Raw genomic sequence first — 9,649 nt, 5'->3', positions numbered from 1 at the left:
CACACACACACATATATATATATATATATATATATATATATATATTCACCAGATGCCTAGAAAATATACTAAATGACTATAAAAGGAAATAGAGAGGGGAAAATAAAAGAAAAAACATATAAATGAAAATAAACAAATAATACACAAATAAAAAGACAAAAACGAAATAAAAATGTTTGCGAGTGTCGCGTGGCAGGAATGCTATGCGGCTGGCACTTGGCAAAGCTTTTCTTTGCCGAGTTTCATGCCATTGGCCGAGCGTTTTACTTTTACACTCGGTTTCATGGTCCTTTGCCGATTACCCGACATTTTGCACTCGACAAACAAACCTGCACTCAGCAAAGCGGAATGCAGTATCGACGTTTGTGGCAAAAGGCTGGCGCCGAGCACCTGAGCTCCATGATGTCGGTAGAGTAATTCCCATTAGTATTATTTTTACGTTTATGTGAGGCTCTTACTGATTATCTGTTGAGAATTTCTTGATGGGTTTCTCTCGCCTCTGTGTGGCCGGTGAGAGGTCTGTACTGAAACTTGGTTCTTCCCCTTCTCAATTAATTAATGAACCTTTTGTCTTTCTTCAAGGATATCAATGGTATAGGATTTAGATGTGTAACACTGAAAGTGCAACTATCCCTAGATGGTTTTGGTAATTCATAACAACATATAGCTCATTGAGCTAATGCTATTCCAAGATGATTATTTCAGGAAAGCTCAATGATTGGCATGGCATGGATGTGAAAGTGGAACCCTCAAAATGCTAAGGACAAAGGATTGGCTCAAACTCAAAAGCTCAAGACTCTTCATTTTATATTTTAGTGATCCAAGATCACATTGAGTCCATAGGAAAAGCCAATACTATCAAGGAGGGATGAGGTGTTGCTTAATGAGCCTCTTGCTTCATGTGCTTAGTGATATGCTCCAAAACCCTCAACTACTTTCCCATATCCACATATGACCTAAACTCTAAGCCAAACGCGGTCCTACCGATTCTTCCTATCCGGCACCACCGAGTTTCACTTGTCATTAGCCACTGCCAAACCCTAGAAATTCGGTTCTACCGATAAGGATCTCGGTCTCACCGAGATGGGGTTGCAAACTCTCTGTTTCCCTTTCGTAACTTTTCGGTCCCACCGAAAGAGTGAATCGGTCCCACCGAGATTGCAATGTAAACTCAGTGTTTCCCCTTTGTAACTTTTCGGTCTCACCGAGTTCCACTCGGTCTCACCGAAAGAGCAAATCGGTCCCACCGAGTTTGCCTGACCAACTCTCTGGTTAGCTAATTACCAAATTCGGTCTCACCGAGTTTGTGTAATCGGTCTCACCGAGATTACGTTATGCCCAAACCCTAACCATATCGGTCCTACCGAGTTGCATGTCAGTCCCACCAAAAATCACTAACGGTCACTAGGTTTACATTTTCGGTCCGACCGAGCTTATTGATTCGGTCCCATCGAGATTGAAAAACTGTGTAACGGTTGGATTTTGTGTGGAGGCTATATATACCCCTCCACCTCTTTCTCATTCGATGAGAGAGCCATCAGAACACACACACCATTCCAACTCATATGTTCTGAGAAAGAACCACCTACTCATGTGTTGAGACCAAGACATTCCATTCCTACCATATGAATCTTGATCTCTAGCCTTCCCAAGTTGCTTTCCACTCAAACCCTCTTTCCACCAAATCCAAATCCTAAAAGAGAGAGTTGAGTGTTGGGGAGACTATCATTTGAAGCACAAGAGCAAGGAGTTCATTACCTACACACTATTTGTTACTTCTTGGAGAGTGGTGTCTCCTAGATTGGCTAGGTGTCACTTGGGAGCCTCCGACAAGATTGTGGAGTTGAACCAAGGAGTTTGTAAGGGCAAGGAGATCGCCTACTTCGTGAAGATCTACCGCTAGTGAGGCAAGTCCTGTGTGGGCGATGGCCATGGTGGGATAGACAAGGTTGCTTCTTCGTGGACCCTTTGTGGGTGGTTGCTTCTTCGTGGACCCTTCGTGGGTGGAGCCCTGTGTGGACTCGCGCAACCGTTGCCCTTGGGTGGAGCCCTGTGTGGACTCGCGCAACCGTTACCCTTCGTGGGTTGAAGTCTCCATCAACGTGGATGTAGGATAGCACTACCTATCCGAACCACGGGAAAAACATCCGTGTCTCCAATAGCGTTTGAATTCTCCAAACCCTTCCCCTTACATTCTCGCAAGTTGCATGCTTTACTTTCCGCTGCCTATATACTCTTTGCATGCTTGCTTGAATTATGTGACGATTGCTTGACTTGTCCTAAATTAGGTAAAATCTGCCAAGAACTAAAATTAGGAAAAGGTTAAGTTTTTATTTGGTCAAGTAGTCTAATCACCCCCCCCCCTCTAGACATACTTCCGATCCTACAAGTGGTATCAGAGCTTTGGTCTCCATTTGCTTTGATCTCCATAGCTTTTGGTGGTCATAGCCTTGGTTTCACAACCTAGGAGAGTATGGCGTCTAGCGAGGGAAATTATCACCGTAGAGGTCCTTACTTTGATGATACTAACTTTGCTAGTTGGAAGCATAAAATGAAAATGCATATTCTTGAACATAACCCCGCCGTTTGGGCTATTGTGTGTGTTGGTTTGCAAGGTGACTTCTTTGACGGGAGAGAACCAGACCGTGAAGCTACCGCGGATGAGTTGAAGATGTTGCAATACAATGCTCAAGCTTGTGATATTCTCTTCAACGGATTATGCCCCAAAAAATTCAACAAAATCAGCCGCCTTGAGAATGCAAAGGAAAGTTGGGACACTTTGATTGATATGCACGAAGGTACCGACTCCGTCAAGGAATCCAAGTTGGATGTACTTCAAAACCAACTTGACAAGTTCAAGATGAAGGATGGTGAAGGTGTCGCTGAGATGCACTCTAGGCTTGCTCTCATCACAAATGAGATTGTCGGCTTAGGAAGTGAAGAGATGACCGATAGATTCATCATCAAGAAGATTCTAAGAGCCTTGGATGGAAAATATGATACCGTGTGCACATTGATCCAAATGATGCCCAACTACAAAGATCTCAAGCCAACGGAGGTGATTCGGAGAATTGTTGCTCATGAGATGTCACTTAAGGATAAAGAGGAACTTCACAACAAATCAAGTGGTGCCTATAAAGCCTCATGTGAAGCCCCTACATCATCGAGTGAGAAACAAGACTTCAATGAAGAATTGAGCTTAATGGTGAGGAACTTCAACAAGTTCTACAAGAGTAGAAGCAAAGATAGAAGCTCCAAGTCAAGGTCCTACAATGACAAAATATCTTCTAGTCGAGAGCGAAACTGTTACAATTGTGGAAGACCCGGACACTATTTCAATGAGTGTACGGCTCCCTACAAAAGAAGAGAAGATTCTCCAAAAAGAAGAAGCAAAGAATCATCACCAAGAGAGAGAAGGAGTAGAGATGCTCATTATGAACGAAGATACTCACGGAGAAGCAAGGATTCGGAAAGGAAGGAAAAATCATCAAGGAGCTACACAAGACAAAGACATCAAGCTCATGTTGGTGAATGGGTATCCGGCTCCGACTCCGACAGCCACTCCGAGAAAAGTTATCACTCCGACTCCGAAGATACTCAAGATGAAGGTGTTGCCGGTCTAGCACTTGTGTCAACCAACTCCTACGACATATTTGACTCACCAAATGAAGGAATTGGAAGATGCTTCATGGCCAAAGGTCCTAAGGTAACACACCCCGAGTATGTTGATTTCAATAGTGATGAAGATGACTTGTTAGGTGATGATTTGCTTGTTGACAACTCTAGTGATGAATACTATGATGAAGTGTCAATTAAACATGCTAATCAAGATAAAACAAATGACAATGATAAGGAGAAGATTGAGGCTCTAACTAAAGAACTAAAAACTCTTAAGTTAGCTCATGACACTATCTTCGAAGATCATCGAGAACTTTTAAGAGCTCATGAGAAATTACGCTTTGAAAAGCTCAATCTTGAGCAAGAGCATGAGTTCTTAAAAGCAATCAATGATGATCTCCGCAAGAAAAGTTCTTCTTACATTGCCAAGCGTTTACTCTTATCCACTTACATGCCTCAAGTCAAGTCTAACAAGAAAGATTCTTCCTCTAGTAGTAACAATGATCATGTTAAATCCAATATTGTTGCTTCTAGTAGTTCTCTTGATGCCACTACTGATTCTCTTAGCCAAGTTATACTTGAGCAAGAAAATAGTTTATTGAAGGGAATTATAGAGAAAGGAGTGTACAAAAGCCTTGCCGGGAGTAAGCAATTCGAGGAAATTGTGCGCAAGCAAGGAATGCACCGGAAGAATCAAGGTGTTGGTTTTGAACAAAAGTTCAATGCCAATGGAGTTGAGTGAGAAGAAGATCAATACCCCAAGACAAAGTTTGTCCCTCAACAAGAGAAGTATGATACTTCTTTCAAGGGGACACAAGCTCAAGATGATCTTCCACCACAAGACTACAAGCAAAAAGGCAAGGACAAGCTTCAAGAGAAAATTGATGCATTTGAAGAAGCTCCGAAGACCTTAGTCAAGTGGATTCCCAAGACTACTTCAAGCTCCACTTTATCAAGTACGACTACAACTCCAAGGATTCCCATCAAGATGATGTGGATCCAAAAGAAGAAGAACTAGAGAGTTCTTGAGGGTGACTCCGCCAACATACTTCACTCTTATCATTTTGGCAAGAACAAGTGCAATCAACTTCCACATCTTGCACTAGTTCAAGGAGTCACAAAACCTCTTGTTGGTAAGACAAGGGACAAGGTAACCTAAAAGTTTTCATGGACATCATCTTTTGTGTGCATCACTCTATGCCTATGGATATCCTTGTTTGTTCCTTGTGGGACTAACCCATGTAGGTATTGAAAGTGCAATTCACTCAAATGGATAGCTCCAAGAGATCTACATCAACATTGAGCATCCACATCTTCAATATCTACATGAAGTCATCATCGACAAAATCCAAGGTTAGTTCATCCCTCTTAGGGGGGGATATCACATCTAGGGGGAGCTTTACTCTAAGACTTGAGCTAAAGCAACTCTAAAGATGTGAACACAACAATGCTTTATGTAAAAGTGGTAACCCCACTTGGGCTTAAACGATGAGTATGACATATGATCAAGTGTTCTCACTTGACTCCTAAGTCAATATACTCATACATAGATGACCTAGTCATCGCAAATTGCTTGATAGATGCTAGTATTGGTTGTGCATGCCTTGCCACATATTTCATTTGCCATCTTATTGTGTGAGCATGCTGGTTGCATATTACTCGTTCGAGGACATCCACTTGTTGTTTTGATTGTTCGGTTTTATTTCTTTTTGCCAAGTGGATGGACAAGAATGCCTAAGAACCTCCTCTAGCTATCTATGCTTTTCTCGTCTCAAACTCTATTCATGCTGCATCACAAAATTTGATCAAGTCAGATTCGAACCACTCTGTGTGAGGAGCGCTCAGAGTCCCCAATTCGTCATAGACTTAAACTTCCAAAACCTCTTTATGATTCTCGGTCTGACCGATACTCCACTTTCGGTCCTACCAAGATCATTAAGTTGATCTAGGTTTTCGATCTCGGTGCAACCGATTTGAACTTTTCGGTCACACCGAGTTTTAGTAACTGCACGCAGTTATGAATCTCGGTGCCACCGAGTCGTTCCACTCGGTCACACCGACAGGGTCGGGCTATATATATAGTCACGGGTAAAATTTGGAAATTTCTCCGAATCCCTTCGCCCGCGCGATAGCCTGCTCTGCCCTCGAGGTCTCCGGATCGTCTTCTCGCCGCCAGCAGCCTCCAGTCGCTAGTATCCGTCGCCGTCAACGGGAATTCTGCCTCGCCGTTGCCGCCATAGCAAGTCCCCACCGAACTAGGGTATGGACTTGATCTCTGTGCTATTCCTCAATCTGATTCCTAGCACATTGTGATCATATTGATTCTTGCCACGTTTGAGAAACTTCTATCCAGTCAAAATGCCCGTAGATTAGGTTTGATTCGAAAATTCTAGGTTTAGGTTTCCGCCAAAACCATCTCGAACCCACCGAGTTGAAAAACTCGGTCCTACCGATTTGGCTTATGCCATTGCACAAGTGAGACTCGGTCTGACCGAGAATTACTTATCGGTGTGACCGATTTTTGAAATCAGTGAAACCCTAGCAGTCTCGGTGCCACCGAACTGTGACTCGGTCCTACCGAGTTCACTAGTTTAGGTTCCAAAACTGCTTCGGTATCACCGAGTTTGAAAATCGGTAGATCCGAGATGATTTCAGTAGGAAACTAAAACTAAATTTTTGGATCATTCTTTTTGCAAAAATCTCTGCATTTTGTGATGCTCATCCTTTCTACCTCATCTATAATCTATTCACAAGGTCAGCAGTCAGTTTGCAGCATGTCTGATCAAAGTGATAGCCAAAATATGTCAGAGCAGCAAGTGGTGATGAGTGAGGGCACTAGTCCCTCCGGTTCATCTGATGAAGGCAGCAGGAGCACTCCTAGCAACTTGCCAAAGGCTGCCACGAGACAAAGGAAGAAGAAAACTTCAGACTCTGAAGATGAGGACTATGTGGCAGAGGAAGAGGCCACTTCCAAGAGAATTGAGCCAGCTCAAGGCACTAAGCTAGGTCTGAAAATCAAAAGGCCAGCAGGCAGGCAGCCCATATCAAAGGCTAGAGCCTCAACTGAGAAGCCCACTCCCCAAGAGCCAGTTGCAGCTGAGGGCAAGAAAAGAAAGGAAAGGGTAAAGAAGACTGTTGCTAGAGTGCTTGGAAAAGCTTCCATCATGAAAGAAGAAGAGGAAGAAGAGGTAGCTGCACCAGCGCCCAAGGCACCCAAGCTAATGGGTGATGCCATAAGGTCAGGGGCTATTGCATCTAAGCCCAAAGCTGCCTCCAAGCCAAAACCAAAGAGGAATACAAGGAGCATTCCTGCAGCTGAAAAGAACAAGGCCCCAGTGCCTGAGACTGTTGCTGAAGAAGAAGAAGAAAATGTCCTGATAAAGCTAAAGCCCAAGATCCCAGACCACAACGATGCTCATCCTGTGGCTGAGGACATGAAGCTCAGGAGAGATTCAGGGCTGAGAAAGTGGAGAGAAGCAGACCCGTATGCTTCAAGGAGAAGGACTGCCGTGGACTACAGGTTTCACACCAAGGAGCAGCAGGATTTCTATGAGACTGTGCTGTTAGATAAGAAGCCCATTGTCTGTGATATGCGTTGGGTTGATTGGACATACATCAAGGACAATGAGGAGCACTATCCTGGAGTGCAAGACAGCTTCATAGCTTGTGGAGTAGCCGACTTTGTTGGGCAGAAGCTCACAAAGTGGAACGAGGAGCTTATCATGCAGTTCTACTCCATGGCTCACTTTTATCCAGATGGGAGGATCACATGGATGTCTGAGGGTACAAGGTACCAATCTACAGTGGCTGAGTGGGCACAGATCATTAATGCCCCAGAGGAGTAAGATGAAGACTTGGATATCTATGCCAAGAAAAAGATGGACCACAACTCCATGTCCAATATGTACAAGGAAATTTCCAATGAAGCTCTTGGCACCTTCAAGTTTGGCTCTGTGCATTACCTTCTGTCAGGACTCCCGACGATCAGTTGGATACTAAGGCACACCTTACTGCCCAAGTCTGGAGATCACAAGATGATCAGAGGTCATGCTATCAACTTGCTACATGTGTTTGATGTGCCTCAGAAGTTTAAGGTGATGAGCCTCATAGTGGAAACTATCAAGAGGACTGCAGCAGACCAGGAGAGGAGCTGCGGATATGCCCCTCAGATTCAGGAGCTCATCAACTCCAAAATGGGCACGGGCATATATTTATTGGACAAGGAACATTTGCCCATCCGTCCAGATTTCGAGGACAATCAAGTTGTCATGACTGAGAACGAGCCATCATCTACCCAAGCATTTACAAAGAAGGAGAAGGCAAGAAAGGAGAAAGCTGCCAAGATGCCTACCCAAGAGGAGGCATCTGAATACTTCTTGAAGACTAAACAAGAGCAGCTTGGTTACTTGATTGCATCCACGCTGAGGATTGAGCAAAGTGTGGCCACTCTCACTCAGAATCAGCAGAGCCTAGAGAGAATCATGGAACAGAAGTTCTATGACTTGGATGTTAAGGTAACAGAAGTTCAGTCTGCAGTGGAGCAGCTCCAGGAGGACATGCAGGAGAGGAGAGGCAGGACTACCACTCATACCTTTGCCAGAGTGCCACGAGGCCCGAGGTCATCTACCGTGCCAGTTGCTGACACAAGAGCCACCACTTCAGCACCAGCTACAGCCTCAATTCCTCCAGCTCCAACATCTACTTCAGCTCCAACTCCAGCGTCTACTTCAGCATCTACCGAAGCCTTCGTTCTTGGAGTGATCCGGACTCCACCACCACCCGAAGATCAAGCCTGAGCATCGATCTAGTGCTATGCATTTTCTAGGAACTTTTTGGTAACTTGTTGCCAAAGGGGGAGAAGATGTATAGATCATAGGCTTCGAGAGAGAGAGTGTGTTGCTTTTCTCTCTTGCTTTATTTGGTGGTTTTTCGAACTTGTTTGCTTTTGAGTGCTTGAGATACTATGCTTGTGAGACATTGATGATCATGTGTTTGATCATAAGCTACACTTAATGCTTGCTTAATGTTATTATCTTATCTATCTTGTGATCATTCATTATTCTTGCTGATGAGTGCATGTATTTCATTCTTATCATTTTGAGCGCTCCACCAAGATGTATGTGACATGGAAGAGTAACCCATGACTCTAACTCTTTGTCCATTTGCAGTCCAAAGCAAATTTTAAATATGCACAAATTTAGAGGGAGCTCTTACTTATCACATACTTCTCAAAGCGACGATATATTTCATGCTTATTATCATTTGTCAAAGCTGTAATCTATATGTTGTCATCAATTACCAAAAAGGGGGAGATTGAAAGTGCAACTATCCCTAGGTGGTCTTGGTAATTCATAACAACATATAGCTCATTGAGCTAATGCTATTTCAAGATGATTATTTCAGGAAAGCTCAATGATTGACATGGTATGGATGTGAAAGTGGAACTCTCAAAATGCTAAGGACAAAGGATTGGCTCAAGCTCAAAAGCTCAAGACTCTTCATTTTATATTTTAGTGATCCAAAATCATATTGAGTCCATAGGAAAAGCCAATACTATCAAGGAGGGATGAGGTGTTGCTTAATGAGCCTCTTGCTTCATGTGCTTAGTGATATGCTCCAAAACCCTCAACTACTTTCCCATATCCACATATGACCTAAACTCTAAGCCAAACTCGGTCCTACCGATTTTTCCTATCCGGCACCACCGAGTTTCACTTGTCATTAGCCACTGCCAAACCCTAGAAATTCGGTTCTACTGATAAGGATCTCGGTCTCATCGAGATGGGGTTGCAAACTCTCTGTTTCCCTTTCGTAACTTTTCGGTCCCACCGAAAAAGCGAATCGGTCCCACCGAGATTGCAATGTAAACTCAGTGTTTTCCCTTTATAACTTTTCGGTCTCACCGAGTTCCACTCGGTCTCATCGAAAGAGCAAATCGGTCCCACCGAATTTGCCTGACCAACTCTCTAGTTAGCTAATTACCAAATTCGGTCTCACTGAGTTTGTGTAATCGGTCTCACCGAGATTAGGT

Source organism: Triticum dicoccoides, chromosome 4A, assembly GCF_002162155.2.
Source record: "Triticum dicoccoides isolate Atlit2015 ecotype Zavitan chromosome 4A, WEW_v2.0, whole genome shotgun sequence".
Lineage (NCBI taxonomy): Eukaryota > Viridiplantae > Streptophyta > Magnoliopsida > Poales > Poaceae > Triticum > Triticum dicoccoides.
Note: the sequence above shows the minus strand (reverse complement) of the source record.